This window comes from Pristiophorus japonicus, chromosome 4 (genome assembly GCF_044704955.1).
Source record: "Pristiophorus japonicus isolate sPriJap1 chromosome 4, sPriJap1.hap1, whole genome shotgun sequence".
Lineage (NCBI taxonomy): Eukaryota > Metazoa > Chordata > Chondrichthyes > Pristiophoridae > Pristiophorus > Pristiophorus japonicus.
The window spans coordinates 112,787,967-112,804,431 of NC_091980.1; the positions used below are offsets into that span (position 1 = coordinate 112,787,967).

The 16,465-nt window shown below is 47.3% G+C and overlaps 1 protein-coding gene across 3 annotated transcripts in view; it reads right to left on the reverse strand.

Annotated features, from left to right (window-relative positions):
- Window positions 1-16,465, reverse strand: part of LOC139263032 (protein phosphatase 3 catalytic subunit alpha-like) — a 585,203-nt gene that overhangs the window by 129,567 nt on the left and 439,171 nt on the right. The window lies entirely within an intron of this gene.

Consider the following 16,465-nt stretch of genomic DNA (forward strand, 5'->3'; position numbering starts at 1 on the left):
TCGGTTCCCTAGTATTTCCAGAAGGTTATTTGTGTCTTCCTTCGTGAAGACAGAACCAAAGTATTTGTTTAACTGGTCCGCCATTTCTTTGTTCCCCATTATAAATACACCTGAATCTTACTGCAAGGGACCTACGTTTGTTTTCACTAATCTTTTTCTCTTCACATATCTCTCGAAGCTTTGGCAGTCAATTTCTATGTTCCCAGAAAGCTTCCTCTCATACTGTATTTTCCCCCTGCTAATTAAACCCTTTGTCCTCCTCTGCTGTATTGCAAAATTCTTCCAGTCCTCAGGTTTGCTGCTTTTTCTGGCCAATTTATATGCCTCTTCCTTGGATTTAACATTATCCTTAATTTCCCTTGTTAGCCACAATTGAGCCACCTTCCCCGTTTTATTTTTACTCCAGACAGGGATGTACAATTGCTGAAGTTTATCCATGTGATCTTTAAATGTTTGCTATTGCCTATCCACCATCAACCCTTTAAGTATCACTCGCCAGTCTATTCCAGTCAATTCACATCTCATACCATCGAAGTTATCTTTCCTTAAGTTCAGGACTCTAGTCTCTGTATTAACTGTGTCACTCTCCATCTTAATAAAGAATTCTACCATATTATGGTCACTCTTCCCCAAGGGGCCTCGCACAACAAGATTGCTAATTAGTCCTTTCTCATTACACATCACCCAGTCTAGGATGGTCAGCCCTCTCGTTTGTTCTTCGACTTATTGGTCTAGAAAACCATCCCTAATACACTCCAGGAAATCCTCCTCCACCGCAATGCTACCAGTTTGGTTAGCCCAATCAATAAGTAGATTAAAGTCACCCATGATAACTGCTGTACCTTTATTGTACACATCCCTAATTTCTTGTTTGATGCTGTCCCAACCTCACTGCTACTGTTTGGTGGTCTGTACACAACTCCCACTAGCGTTTTCTGCCCTTTGGTATTCCGTAGCTCCACCCATACTGATTCCACATCATCCAAGCTAATGTCCTTCCTTACTATTGCATTAATTTCCTCTTTAACCAGCAACGCCATCCCACCTCCTTTTCCTTTCTGTCTATTCTTCCTGAATATTGAATACCCCTGGATGTTGAGTTCCCAGCCTTGGTCACTCTGGAGCCATGTCTCCCTGATGCCAATTACATCATATCCGTTAACTACTATCTGCGCAGTTAATTCATTCACCTTATTCCGAATACTCCTCGCATTGAGGCACAGAGCCTTCAGGCTTGTTTTTTTAACACACTTTGCCCCTTTAGAATTTTGCTCTAATGTGGCTCTTTTTGCTTTTTGCCTTGGGTTTCTCTGTCCTCCATTTTTACTTTTCTTCTTTCTATCTTTTGCTTCTTCCCCCATTATACTTCTCTGTCTCCCTGCAGAGGTTCCCATCCCCCTGCCATATTAGTTTAACCCTTCCCCAACAGCACTAGCAAATACTCCCCCCCTAGGACATTGGTTCTGGTCCTACCCAGGTGTAGACCATCCGGTTTGTACTGGTCCCACCTCCCCCAGAACCGGTTCCAATGTCCCAGGAATTTGAATCGCTCCCTTCTGCACCACTCCTCAAGCCACGTATTCATCTGAGCTATCCTGCGATTCCTACTCTGACTAGCACGTGGCACTGGTAGCAATCCGGAGATTACTACTTTTGAGGTCCTACTTTTTAATTTAGCTCCTAGCTCCCTAAATTCGGCTTGTAGGACCTCATCCCATTTTTTACCTTAATCGTTGGTACCTATATGCACCACGACAAGTGGCTGTTCACCCTCCCCCTTCAAAATGTCCTGCACCCGCTCCGAGACATCCTTGACCCTTGCACCAGGGAGGCAACATACCATCCTGGAGTCTCGGTTGCGGCCGCAGAAACGCCGATCTATTCCCCTTCCAATGGAATCCCCTACCACTATAGCTCTCCCACTCTTTTTCCTGCCCTCCTGTGCAGCAGAGCCACCCACGGTGCCATGAACTTGGCTGCTGCTTCCTTCCACTGCTCTTCCTGTTGGTCACCCATTCCCTATCTGTCTGTGTAACCTTTACCTCCGGTAAGACCAACTCACTAAACGTGCTATTCACGGCATCCACAGCATCACGGATGCTCCATAGTAAATCCACCCGCAGCTCCAGTGCCGCAACGCGGTCTGTCAGGTGCTGCAGGAGGAGAAATTAGGAGAGATGATCAGAAGCTTGGTCACAGAGTTGAATTTTAAGGAGGATCTTAAAAGGAGGCGTTAGGTAGAGGGGTTTAGGAAAGGAATTCCAGTACTGCAGAGTAACGCAGTAACAATTTCATTCAGGAATAGACCATTGGTGCATCTGACCCGTATCAACATTGAAGTAACTTTGTATCCATACAGGAAGTTCCTTGACTGCTTTTTTTTTACCTCAAAATGTTTATATGATTTCAGCGCACTGAAATAGCTGCACACAGCTATGAAGTCTTTTTCTAGGATATACGCATCCAGGATTGGACTCATCTCTCATCAGTGCATCGATAATTGAGATTCATCCATCGATTCAACAGCAGACTCATCATCACTTCCTAATAAATGCCACATGGTGTCGCAGTGCAAATAATTCGCTATGCCTTTAATGGAATGTTTCAAAAGTGGGTGCAGAAGAGAGAGAACACTAAAGCTCGGAAAATTAGCTTCTTATAACAGAATGTGTTTTTCTAAATTTACTCTGAACTGATAAAATTGAGGGCCTATACTGTTTTTCATTGAGCATATCGTGGGTTCTGTGTGATTTTATCAGCCAAAAGGTCATTATAAAACAAAAAGGTAAAATGTTAAGGATTCCGGCCCTTGTTTAGCTTTGCAAGCCAATAATTTAAAATATACCACTCTCACTAAACTAGGGATGACAAATAATGTAGTTAGAAAAGCTTTAAAAAATACGGGAAAATTAACAGATTGCGTGTCTAATTAACAATTAACATGAATTACCTGTACGGATAGAGGCATTTAAAATACTTAGTGGCCTTCAATATGAAGACAAAACTGATATGGATGTTGTTCTTAGCAAAATAGAACAACTTTGTGTTCAAAAGACTAGTTAAGCCCCTGCAATAGACTGTGAATATTATGGGAAATATAATGTCACAAAGAAAGTCTGTCCAGCTTGGGGTCGGAGTGTAATTCAGCCAACTACCCAAAGTCCATAAATTGGAAAAATGGCAAACAGCAGCTACATATGGTAGATGAAGATAATTCCAACTCAGAGAAAGATTATGTTCTCCTGCTTGAAGTTGTTGGATCTGTAGAAGACCAATACACAAAAAACAAATTATATGCCAACAGGCTCATAAACAACAAACAATTCAGATTTCAACTAGATTATATTACTAGTAACTTTGGACCTAAAAGAATATCTAGGACTATTTAATGATGCAAGTAGTAGAGAGCTGCAGGACCGTACTCTTCACTACTCATGCTCAACAAAACAGAAATTAATAGGCCAGAATTTTCCCCTAAAAAAACAGGTGGGTTTGGGGCAAGGGGGCTGTTAAATTGTTAAAAATGGGAATCCCAACCTGATCCCACCTCCAACCTGCCCACTTCTGGTTTTAACGGGGGCGGGACAGGGGGCAGGCATCCAACCCACTCCCAGGGAAGATACAAAGGAAAGCAAGTTGTGAGGAGGACACAAAGAATCTACAACAGGATATAGATAGGCTAAGTTGGTGGACAAAAATTTGGCAGATGGAGTATAATGTGGGAAAATGTGAGTAATGTGGGAAAAGGTGAGTAATGTGGAAAAATGTAAGGTTATTCACTTTGGTAGGAAAAATAAAAAAGCAAATTATTTAAATGGGGAGAGATTACAACATGCATCGGTACAGAGGGATCTGGGGGTCCTTTTACATGAAACACAAAAAGTTAGCATGGGGCAGGTACAGCAACTAATTGGTAAGGCAAATGGAATGTTGGCCTTTATTGCAAGGGGGATGGAGTATAACAGTAGGGAAGTCCTGCTACAACTGTACAGAGCACACCTGGAGGACTGCATACAGTTTTGGTCTCCTTAGTTAAGGAAGGATATACTTGCACTGGAAGCTGTTCAGAAAAGGTTTACAAGGTTGATTCCTGAGATGAAGGGGTTGTCATATGGAGAAAGGTTGAGCAGGTTGGGCTTATATTCATTAGGGTTTAGAAGACTTCTAAAGGTGACCTTATTGAAATGTATAAGATTCTGAGGGGGCTTGACAGGATAGATGCAGAGAGGATGTTTTTCCTTGTGGGGGAATCTAGAACTAGGGGGCATAGTTTCAGAATAAGGGGTCGCCCATTTAAAATGGAAATGAGGAGGAATTTCTTCTCTCAGATGGTCGTGAATTTTTGAAATTCTCTGCCCCAGAGAGCTGTGGAGGCTGGGTCATTGAATGCATTTAAGGTGGAAATAGACAGAACGATATGGGAGTCAAGAGTTATGGGGAGCGGGTGGGGAAGTGGAGTTGAGGCCAGGATCAGATCAGCCATGGTCTTATTGAATGGCAGAGCAGGCTCAAGGGGCCGAATGGCCTACCCCTGCACCTATTTCTCATGTTCTTATGATGTCAATTTAAATATTAAATTGGAAGTATCTTTTTTCACCTCCATTTTGAATTCATTTTGAAACCCGACAGTTAAACTGAGGTGGGGATTGCTGCATCCAAGAGGTAAGTGGCTTTATCTGCCTCCTGAATCTAGGGTCCTAATGCAACCACCCCCTGCGATTGGAAACCCCCTCACGAGGCCACCGATTACTCTCCGAACCCCTTCCAGGGCCTTTGATTCCACCATAAGACCTCCGTCCCCACCCCACTGATTCTGCTGAGGACAGCCACAATCCTCCAGTGGCCGGCCCCAATCCTCTCTCCACTCCTGCTGATCCTCGACCCCGCCTCACCAATGCTCCAGCCGACTGCCACAACCCCCGCCCCCGTCGAACCTCTTCCTACACTGCTACCCCCCACTTCCACGATCCTCGATTCTCCACTGCTGACCCCACCGTGATCGCCGATTGCTGATCCCTGACCTCCCCCCACGATCCCCAACTGCTGACCTCCCAAACAGCCCCCTTCCCCTGCGATCCCCAATTCCTAACCCTTCCCTCCCGCGATGCCCCGACAAGCCCCCCACCCCCACGCGATCTCTCTCCCCTGGACTGACCCTTCGCTCTGTAGGCCTACCAACCCGCAGCCAGCCAGACTTTCAATCTGGCTGGATGCGGGCGGGAATCCAAAGCTTTACATGCAAATCAGGCCCTGATGTTAAAAGTCGGCAGGGCCTATGGGAAATCTGGCCTCGCACTTGCCCACCACCAACCCGCCTCCCTGGAGAAAATTCCGGCCTAAGTCATTCGGGAAAGGGAGAGTCAGTGCTAGAACCACAATCACTATAGTATTGAGTTTCGAATTGGTCCAAGTGAATGCTGACGTGTTCTCGATGCTAGAATCATTCAACATATGCAACTTGTGACAGTGAATCATGAGAGTATTTGATGATTGTACTGTATGTACCTATGAGTATGCTCAATGGTTTGTAGAGCTGTTGCATTGTGAGTGGCTCAATAAAACCCCAGTCAGTTGAGTCTAGGTCATCCGCAATGAGCTATGCAGTTATGAACCTAGTGGATGAACTGGTAATGTGTAGTGTAATTGTTAAACTTTTGTTAATAAACCAACTAATTCTTAATAGCAATGTGTTGCTATGAATTCTTAAGCAAAGAACCCATGAAGCAAATACATTACAATGATAAAAAGGAATTGTCAAAGATTACAAAACAAGATATTTCGGTTGAGTACCATGGTGTTTTTGAAATACAGGGTAAGTTGGAAGGCACTCTGCACTATCAAATTGATTGCAAGATCCCACTCATGCAGTTGCCAGTTAGCAAACTAACTCTAGCTATAACAGAACTTGCCAAGAAACACATTAATGAGCTTGTTGCTGTGAAAGTTCTTCAGTCTCTTAATTTACTTGAGGGACTAAATTGGACTGTGTAGCTCCTGTTTTTTTAAGTGCTTCACGGCTATATAATGCTCGACAATGGGGTCTGAGATGTGCGTGTACACGTCCAATGGGAAGAGTGCAGGACGGCGTCTTAGCAAAAGGGTTTGTGTGCGTGCACCTAACAACTGCCAGGGGCATGTAGATCAGGCAAATCATGATTCAAATCAGTGTGCAATGCTAATTTGATGCCAGCACTACCCATTTCCAACTGCTCGCTCTAGCCCAAGCCCAGTCTTAACTTTGCACAACTGAAAACGACGTTAAACAGAATGAAGGACCTGCCATCAGCGCTATTTAAAGCGATCATGAACAGGTTTGTTGCTGGATTATTTGTTTTGGCTGTTGGTGCAACTGTAGGTGTTTTTTGAGCTTTCCTATACTTGGCTGAAGTTTGAAGTGTCTACGGGAACAGGGCTAGCTGGTGCTGAAGGACTTTTCTGTTCAGCAATCAGGTTGCCGCCCCTGCCACAGTACTGAAACGGCTCTCATCAAAGTCACAAATGACATCCTTTGCGACTGTGACAAAGGTAAACTATCCCTCCTCATCCTTCTTGACTTGTCTGCAGCCACTGACACGGCTGACCATTTCAACAGCTCACCACCGTCATCCAGCTGGGTGGGACTGCACTCACCCGGTTCCATTCTTATCTATCTAATCATAGCCAGAGAATCACCTGCAATGGCTTCTTTTTCTGCCCCCACATCGTTACCTCTGGTGTCCCCCAAGGATCTATCCTTGGCCCCCTCCTATTACTCATGTACATGCTGCCTCTTGGCAACATCATCCGAAAACACAGCATCAGTTTCCACATGTACGCTGACGACACCCAGTTCTACCTCACCACCACTACTCTTAACCCCTCCACGATCTCTAAATTGTCAAGACTGCTTTTCCGACATCCAGTTCTGGATGTGCAAAGATTTTCTCCAATTGAATATTGGGAAGACCGAAGCCATTGTTTTTGTTCCCCGCCACAAACTTCGTTCCCTAGACACTGACTCCATCAGTCTCTCCAACCTGACTGTTCGCAACCTTGGTGTCATATCTGACCCGAAATTGAGCTTCTGACCACATATCCGCGACATAACTAAGATCGCCTATTTCCAGCTCCGTAACATCGCCCGTCTCCATCCCTGCCTCAGCTCATCCATTGCTGCAACCCTCATCCATGCCTTTGTTACCTCTAGACTTGACAAATCCAATGCATGCCTGGCTGCCCTCCTGCATTCTACCCTGTGTAAACTTGAGGTCATCCAAAAGGTCAGCTATTGGTGTCCTAACTCGCACCAAGTTACGTTCATCCCTGTGCTCACTGACCTATATTGGCTTCCGGTTCAGCAACGCCTCGATTTCAAAATTCTCATCCTCGTTTTCAAATCCCTCCATGGCCTCGGCCCTCCCTATCTTTGTAATCTTCTTCAGCCCCATAACCTCCCGAATTATCTGCGCTCCTCTAATTCTGCCCTCGTGAGCATCCCTGATTATAATCGCTCAACCATTGGTGGCCATGCCTTCTGTTGCCTAGGCCCTAAGCTCTGGAATTCCCTCCCTAAACCTCTCTGCCTCTTTACCTCTCTTTTCTCCTTCAAGACGCTCCTTAAAAACCTACCTCTTTTCTGCCCTAATTTCTCCTCATGTGGCTTGGTGTAAATTTTAATGTTTTATAATATTACTGTGAAGTGCCTTGGGTCATTTTATATGTTAACGGTGCTATATAAATACAAGTTGTTGTTATTTGAAAGCCTGTGCTGAAATCAGTTACTTCCAGACGTGGGTGGGCTGGTAGGGCTTCCTCTGGGAATTGAACATGACCGGAAGAATGAAGAGAGGCCACGCAGAGCAGGACAAGCTATTAGAAGAGGGAGGAGGAGGGGAAGAAGGACTCTCAGCAGGAGGCCATACCTGCCGATACTCTTTAAGGAGTAATTCTCTGACCTCAACTTCAGCGACGACCAATGCACGAGACATCTTAGCTTCACAAAAGATGTTGTAACTGAAATCTGTTATCTGCTGCAGCCACAACTGCAACCTCAAAGCAAGGAAAGGACAGTATTGCCTGTGGCTGTCAAGGTGACCATGGCTCTTAACTTTATGCGTCTGGTTCCTTCCAGGGTGCTGCTAGAGATATAAGCAAAATCTCGCAGTTTGCAGTGCGCTCCTGCATAAGGGACTTCAATGAAGTTCTCTACAGACATACAAACAGTTTAATCTCACTCCCTCTTGCCAGAGACAAACAAGTGGAATGAACATGAGGGTTTACGCAGGTTTCAGGCTTCCCCATGGTGCAGGTTGCCATTGACTGCACGCACATTGCCTTGCATACGCCGCATGTGAATTCACCCATTTTCATGAACCAAAAGGGATTTCACTCAATATGCAGCTGGTGTGCAACTACAGGCAACGTATCATGCAGGTGAATGTCCATTAACCTGGCAGCAGTGCCAATTCCTTCCATGGCAGCCCTCTGTGCCATTTGTATTTGACAAACCACATCAAGTCAAAGGCTGGCTACTTGGCGACAAGGTATACAAGTTTAGTGCAGACAGAGGATGTTCTGTCTGCACTAGCTAAAATGAATTATTCACAGTTGTGGAAGCATAAAATGATTTTAGAGATGTTATATTAGATGAGGAATTGAAGGGGATGATTTTCGGCAGTGTGCTCTGGTGCTAAAGGTCCTCGAAGGTGGCCAAGATGGGGTCTATTCTGTATGTAGGCAACTTGGTAATGACTCCACGAGGCAGGGGTATGGTACTCAAACTGTGTAGACTGTAGTCCTTTATTTGCAGCTCCTCGAGTGAGGATACCTAGAGGTGAGCTCCCTTTTATACTGGGTTATCAGGTAACCCTTAGGTCTCCAGCAGCAGCACCCTGTGGTGAACAGGTAAGGTGTGTATAGTGTAAAGGTACATTCAGTGTTACAGATATCATAAAACAATACAAGCATGCACACATAACAACACTCCCCCCTAAGCATTTTTCAAGTCCTTATTGTCATGACCTGGGGAGATGATCAGTAGTGGGCTATGGGAGGTTGTGGTGAGGGTTGTGTGGGTGCCAAGCATGATCGCTGTACTTGAGGCTGGCCTCATACATTTCCCCCGCCTCACACACAGATCATGTGGGTGTCACTGTTGTGGGATCCCTCAGTGGGGTAGTCAATGCAGCAGTGGGTAGGGTGATGTGGGTAAGTGTGTGGTGGTGGTGGGTGTTATGTATTTAACCCCTTGTAACCTGTATTACACTACCACCAGAGGGCCTACCTGTCGGAGATCCAAGGGATCCCAGCATCCCTTGGGAGCATGGTATATAAGCCACCCATGAGATACCTGCAATCTGGAGTCTTATTAAAGGAGCGAAGGTCACACTTGCTCATTGTACACAGTACTCAGTTTCATCCTTTATTATAAGCATAGCAATTGGCGACGATGTAATGAACAATCGCGCGAAAATGCAAAGAACAGTTGGTATCCTGGAGAAGTTCTCAGAAGGGGACAATTGGGAGGCCTTCGTGGAGAGACTCAACCAATACTTCATGGCCAACGAGGTGGAAGGGGACGAGAACGCTACCAAACGAAGGGCAATCCTCCTAACTGTCTGTGGGGCAACAACCTATGGCTTCATGAGGAACCTCCTTGCTCCGGCAAAACCAACAGAGAAATCCTATGAAGCATTTTGTACGCTGGTCCGGGAGCACCTAAATCCTAAGGAAAGTGTTTTGATGGCGAGATATCGGTTCGACATGTGTCAATGATCGGAGGGCCAGGAAGTGGCGAGCTATGTCGCCGAACTAAGGTGCCTCGCAGGACATTGTGAGTTTGAGGGATTCCTAGAACAAATGCTTAGAGACTTTTTTGTACTGGGCATTGGACATGAGACAATCCTTCGCAAACTGTTGACTGTAGAAACTCCGAACCTAATTAAAGCCATAACAATAGCCCAGGTATTTATGTCCACCAGCGACAACACCAAACAGATTTCGCAGAGTAAAGAAGTTTCGGCCAGTACTGTGCATAAAGTAACGTTTCGAGCAGAAATATACATGGCAGAACGTACACACCAGCTGCTGCTGCCCGACCTCAGATGACCCAGAGTCCGCCATCAATCGTTAATGCGAGGCAGTTAACACCTTGTTGGTGTTGTGGAGGTGATCATCGGCCCCATCAGTGCTGCTTTAAGCACTATGCGTGCAACGGTTGCAGAACAATGGGACACCTCCAGCGAATGTGCAGGCAAGCTGCAAACCCTGCAAACCACCACTTTGCAGAGGAAGATCGATCCACTGTGGATCAGGCCGAATTGGAGACTCGTACCGAGGAGGCAGAAGTGTATGGGGTACACACATTCACTACGAAATGTCCACCAATAACGTTGAAAGTTGAACTGAACGGTATTCCAGTATCTATGGAACTGGACACGGGTGCGAGTCAGTCCATAATAAGTAAAAAGGTCTTCGACAGGCTGTGGGGCAAAAAGGCACACAGGCCCAAGCTCAGCCGCATTCACCCCAACTAAGGACTTACACCAAGGAACTAATCCCTGTAATTGGTAGTGCAGAAGTCAAAGTCTCCTCTGATGGAACAGTACACGAACTGCCGCTGTGGATTGTGCCAGGGGATGGCCCCACGTTGTTTGGCAGAAGCTGGCTGGGAAAAATCCGCTGGAACTGGGACAACATCCGAGCGCTTTCGTCCGTCGCCTCATGTGCCCAAGTTCTGAGCAAGTTCCCATCGTTGTTCGAGTCAGGCATTGGAAGCCTCTCAGGGGCGAAAGTGCAGATCCATTTGGTTCCAGGTACGCGACCCATCCACCACGGGCGGTACCATACATGATGCGTGAGAAAGTGGAAATTGAGCTGGACAGGCTGCAGCGAGAAGGGACCATCGCGTCGGTGGAATTCAACGAGTGGGCAAGTCCGATTGTCCCGATACATAGAGGACGGCACGGTCAGAATTTGTGTGGACTATAAAGTAACGATTAACCGTTTTTCGCTGCAGGACCAGTATCCGTTACCCAAGGCAGATGACCGATTCGCGGCCCTGGCTGGAGGGAAGACGTTCAACAAGCTGGACCTGACCTCGGCCTACATGACGCAGGAGCTGGAGGAGTCTTCGAAAGGCCTCACCTGCATCAACACGCACAAAGGTCTGTTCATCTATAACCGGTGCCCATTCGGGATTTGGTCGGCTGTGACAATCTTCCAATGGAACATGGAGAGCCTGCTGAAGTCGGTTCCTCGCACCGTGGTTTTCCAGGACGACATACTGGTTACAGGTCGGGACACTATTGAGCACTTGAAGAATGTGGAAGAGGTTCTTAGTCGGTTGGATCGCGTGGGGCTCAGGTTGAAACGCTCGAAGTGTGTTTTATTGGCGCAGGAGGTCGAGTTCTTGGGAAGAAGAATCGCGGCAGACGGCATCAGACCCACCGATGCCAAGATGGAGGCAATCAAGAACGTGCCGAGACCACAGAACGTGATGGAGCTGTGGTCGTTCCTGGGACACCTTAATTATTTCGGTAATTTCCTACCTGGGTTAAGCACCTTGCTAGAATCACTACATGCGCTGCTCCGCAAGGGAGACAATTGGGTATGGGGGACTTCACAAGAGACTGCCTTTAAGAAAGCCAGAAATCTGTTGTGTTCAAATAAACTACTTGTCCTGTATGATCCTTGTAAAAGTTTAGTGCTAGCTTGCGATGCGTCGTCATACAGGGTCGGGTGTGTGTTACAACAGGCTAACGAATCGGGGATCTTGCAACCGGTCGCTTATGCATCCAGGAGTTTGTCCAAGGCCGAAAGGGCCTACAGCATGATTGAAAAAAAGAGGCTCTGGCGTACGTTTACGGGGTAAAAAAAATGCACCTGTACTTATTTGGCCTCAGGTTTGAGCTTGAAACTGACCACAAGCCGCTCATATCGCTGTTCTCTGAGAGCAAAGGGATTAACACCAATGCCTCTACCTGCATCCAAAGATGGGCGCTCACGCTGTCGGCATACAACTATGTAATCCGCCACAGACTGGGCACAGAGAACTGCGCAGATGCTCTCAGTCGGCTGCCATTGCCCACCACCGGGGTGGAAATGGCACAGCCAGCAGACTTGCTCATGGTCATGAGGCATTCGAGAACGAAAAGTCCCCCGTTATGGCCCGCCAGATCAGGACCTGGACCAGCCAGGATCCTTTACTGTCCTTAGTAAAAAAAACTGTGTCCTCCATGGAAGCTGGTCCAGTGTCCAACGGAGATGCAGGAGGCGATTAAGCCGTTCCACAGACGCTAAGACGAAATGTCCCTGCAGGCGGACTGTCTGTTGTGAGGCAATCGCGTGGTCTTGCCCAAGAAAGATAGAGACACGTTCATATGTGAAGTGCACAGCACTCACCCAGGCACTGTAATGATGAAAGCCATAGCCAGATCCCATGTGTGGTGGCCCGGCATCGACTCAGATTTAGAGTCATGCGTGCGCCAGTGCAACACTTGCTCTCAGCTGAGCATTGCACCCAGAGAGGCACTGCTAAGTTTATGGTTGTGGCCCTCCAAACCGTGGTCGAGGATCCATGTGGACTATGCGGGTCCATTTCTAGGCAAAATGTTTTTGGTTGTCGTGGACGCTTACTCAAAATGGATTGAATGTGCGATAATGTCTGTAAGCATGTCCACGGCCACTATTGAAAGCCTACGAGCCATGTTTGCCACGCACAGCTTGCCTGATGTCCTAGTCAGCGACAATGGGCCGAGCTTCACCAGTGCTGAATTCAAGGAATTCATGACCCGCAATGGGATCAAACGCGTCACATCTGCCCCGTTCAAGCCCCCATCCAACAGCCAGGCAGAACGAGCAGTTCAGACCATCAAGCAAAGCTTGAAACGTGTGTCGGAAGGCTCCCTACAGACCCGGCTGTCTCGAGTGCTGCTCAGCTACCACACCAGACCCCACTCACTCACTGGGGTTCCCCCAGCCGAGCTGCTCATGAAAAGGGCGCTAAAAACAAGGCTCTCTCTTGTTCACCCTGATCTCCATGATCACGTGGAGGGCAAGCAGCTTCAACAAAGTGTGTACCATGACCACGCAAATTATTCATGCAGTACTGAGATCAATGATCCTATGTTTGTGCTCAATTATGGGCATGGTCCAAAATGGCTCTCTGGCACAGTCACAGCCAAAGAGGGGAGTAGGGTGTTTCAGGTCAAATTGGCCAAAGGACAAACGCACAGAAAACATTTGGACCAAATCAAATTGCGGTTCACCAACAGCTACGAACAACTCGAAGAAGACACCACCAACTTTGACCCTCCAACACACAAACAAATGGCAACTGACATCATGGTTGACCACGAAGCCGAACTCACCATCCCCAGCAGCCCGGCAAGGCCGGCTGTCCAGCAGCCCAGTGAAGAATTAACCAACTCACCCACACCTGCATATATACGATCGACAAGGGAGCGAAAAGCCCCAGATCATCTCACCTTGTAAATAAATGTACTATTAACTTCATGGGAGAGTGAAGTTATGTATTTAACCCCTTGTAACCTGTATTACGATACCACCAGAGGGTCTACCTATCTGAGTTCCAAGGGATCCCAGCATCCCTTGGGAGCACGGTATATAAGCAGGCCACCCACGAGGTACCTGCACTCTGAAGTCTTATTAAAGGAGCTAAGGTCACACTTGCTCATTGTACACAATACTCAGTTTCATTCTTTATTATGAGCATTGCAGTGGACAGGGCCACAGGACTGTGTGGGTTCCTTGTCCTTCAATTGGAATGAGAGTCTGGTCATCCCAGGGTTTGCCAGGAAAGCTGGAGGGTATTGGCCTCTCACTCCTGGTGTTGGCCCTGGTGGCCAGGGGATGTAGGGCAGGTTGGCAGTGGTGGTGGCTGTGCTGCCCATTGACCACTGTCTCTGTAGTGGGTCTGCTCCCACTGGATGTGTATGAGCTCTTCCTGGGACATCACATTTGTTCCAAAGGTCCAGGCTACATGGTCTGGTAGCCCACTGACCTGGGGTTCTCCCACCAGTGGGGGGGGGGGGGGGGGGGATTCCTCTAGCATTTACATTATTCCTGTAGAACCCAGTGTCCTTTGACATTGTCCTACCTGTATACGTGACACATTGACTCCTATCATACATAGTCGAGTCTGCATTAACTACCTCTACATAGTTAATTACAGCATTTGCATCACTTTTTATCATGGTCTCATCATACATTAGTCATTTTGAATTTACTACCATATTCATCAGACATTACAAACTTGTTCTTACTCTTAATTACACAAGCATTCATTTCATTTTTCTCCTCAATTACTCCAGCATCACAATTCCTCGTTACATTATCATACCTGCAACTTATCTTTAAAGTCCTTGCTATCTTTCAGTTGAAACTGTCCCTTTAAATTTTTTTGGTTACTGGTCTCCTTTAAGGGAGCCTTTCAATCTGATTCACCGCTCAGTGCCATGTGTCGCTCCTCCAACGCTGCCCCTCGTGGTCTGGTCGCGGACATTTTGATTGTTGGTTCTTCTCCTCGTGGTGTGGCCACCATCTTCTGGCTCTCCTCCAAGTAGGCTGTGGTGGTCTTTTCTTCCTCAGGTTCGGCCATGGACGTTGGGAATCCACTTTTCTCGAGGATACTTGTCCCTTGGAGTCTTGCCGCGGCCCGGAAGATGGAGTTTGGATTTTTGGTTCCTGGGATCTCGCCACGATGTTGTGGAGTTATCGCCGTGCAGTCGAGCTGGACGGTGGGATCTCTAGATGCAGCGATGGATCCATGTTCAGGGCTGTGTCGGACGTCAATTGCTGGAGCCTGGAGGCCGTCGACACTTCGACCGACTTGGATTGGATTCATCCAATTTCTTCCCAGCAGCGTGGGACCATCGCCGGCAACGATCCACAGGGGGAGTTTGTTCCTCACGCCGCCCTGGGAGACCTGGACGTCCACGCTGCCAACGATTTGGACTTGACCTTTGGTGTAGGTGAGCAGCTTTGCTTGGACAGGAGACAGTTTTGGTCGATTTTATCCAAATTTTTTCAAAGGTCATTTGGCTCATCAAAGACTGGCCAGCCCCTGTGTCAATCTCCATTGAAACTGGGACTCCATCGATGTCGACTTCCATCTTCCACGGAGAACTTTCAGTGGAGCAGGTATAAATTCTATACTCTTCTTCCAGGGGTTGAGCAGCTTCATCTTCATCTGTGTCAGAGCCCCGATGATCAGCCAACTCTTTGGTGATGCGGTGAATAAAGCTTTTTCTGCACATTCTCTGAAGGTGCTCTTTCTCTTTGCAGCCTTTGCATGTATAGTCTTTGTAGCGGCACTGGTGGGCCCTGTGGTTTCCTCCACAGCGCCAGCATGGGGCCATCCGGTTTGCCCATGTGGCGGACTCAGGGTTGCAAGACTCGGGGCAGCATTTCTGCCTTTAGAAGTAACCATTTGGTTCGCTGCGTTCACCGGTTTAGAGTCCTGGATCAGTATTCGCATGGAGTCGCTGACCAAAATCATGTAGGCCTGGCTCACTTTAATTACTTTCTGCAGGGTGACTGATGACCGCAGAGAGCAATTTGTGGAGAAGGCCCTCGTGGCCGATTCCGATGACAAATATGTCACTTAGTGCTGCATTAAGGTGGTCGCCAAAATCACACGGTGCAGCCAGTCTTCTTAAATGTGCAGCATACTTAGCAATTTCTTGGCCTTCGAGTCGCCGGTAAGTGTAGAACCGGTGCCTGGCTATGAGGATACTTTCTTTTGGTTTTAGTTGCTCTTGTATTAGCGTTACGAGTTCCTCATCGCTCTTGGTCATTGTCTTCTCCGGGGCTAGCAAGTCCCTGACGTGACAATGGATGGTGGGCCCACAACTGCTAAGCAGGATGGCCCTGTGCTTGTTCGGTCGTGTAGCCGGTGTGTCCCCATCCAGGTCGTTGGTTGTGAAGAAATGTTCCAATCTTTCTGCAAAAGCCTCCCAATCTTCCCCATCAGTGAATTGCTGAAAGTTACTGAGATTTGACATGCTGTGCGTGTAGTTCGTGACCTCATCGCCAGTTATTCTGTATGTCGGCACCTTGGTAATGACTCCATGAAGCAGGGATATGGTACTCAAACTGTGTAGACTGTTGTCCTTTATTTGCAACTCCTCGAGTGAGGATACCGAGAGTGAGCTCCCTTTTATACTGGGTTACCTGCAGTGTGCAGGTAACCCTTAGGTCTCCAGTAGCAGCACCCTCTTGTGTACAGGTAAGGTGTGTACAGTGTAAAGGTATATTCAGTGTTACAGACATCATATAACAAAAGAAGCATGCATACATAACAGGGTCTTGCAATGAAACGCCAGTTTAGCCCACGTTTAGTGCATGACGCCATCATGTGCGTTCAGTCAATGGCAACCTGCACCGTGGGGAAGCCTGAAAATTGTGTAAAGGAGTTGAAGTCTGCGCTAAGAACAGTTGCCTGGAGGCTCATTTAGGGGCTGAT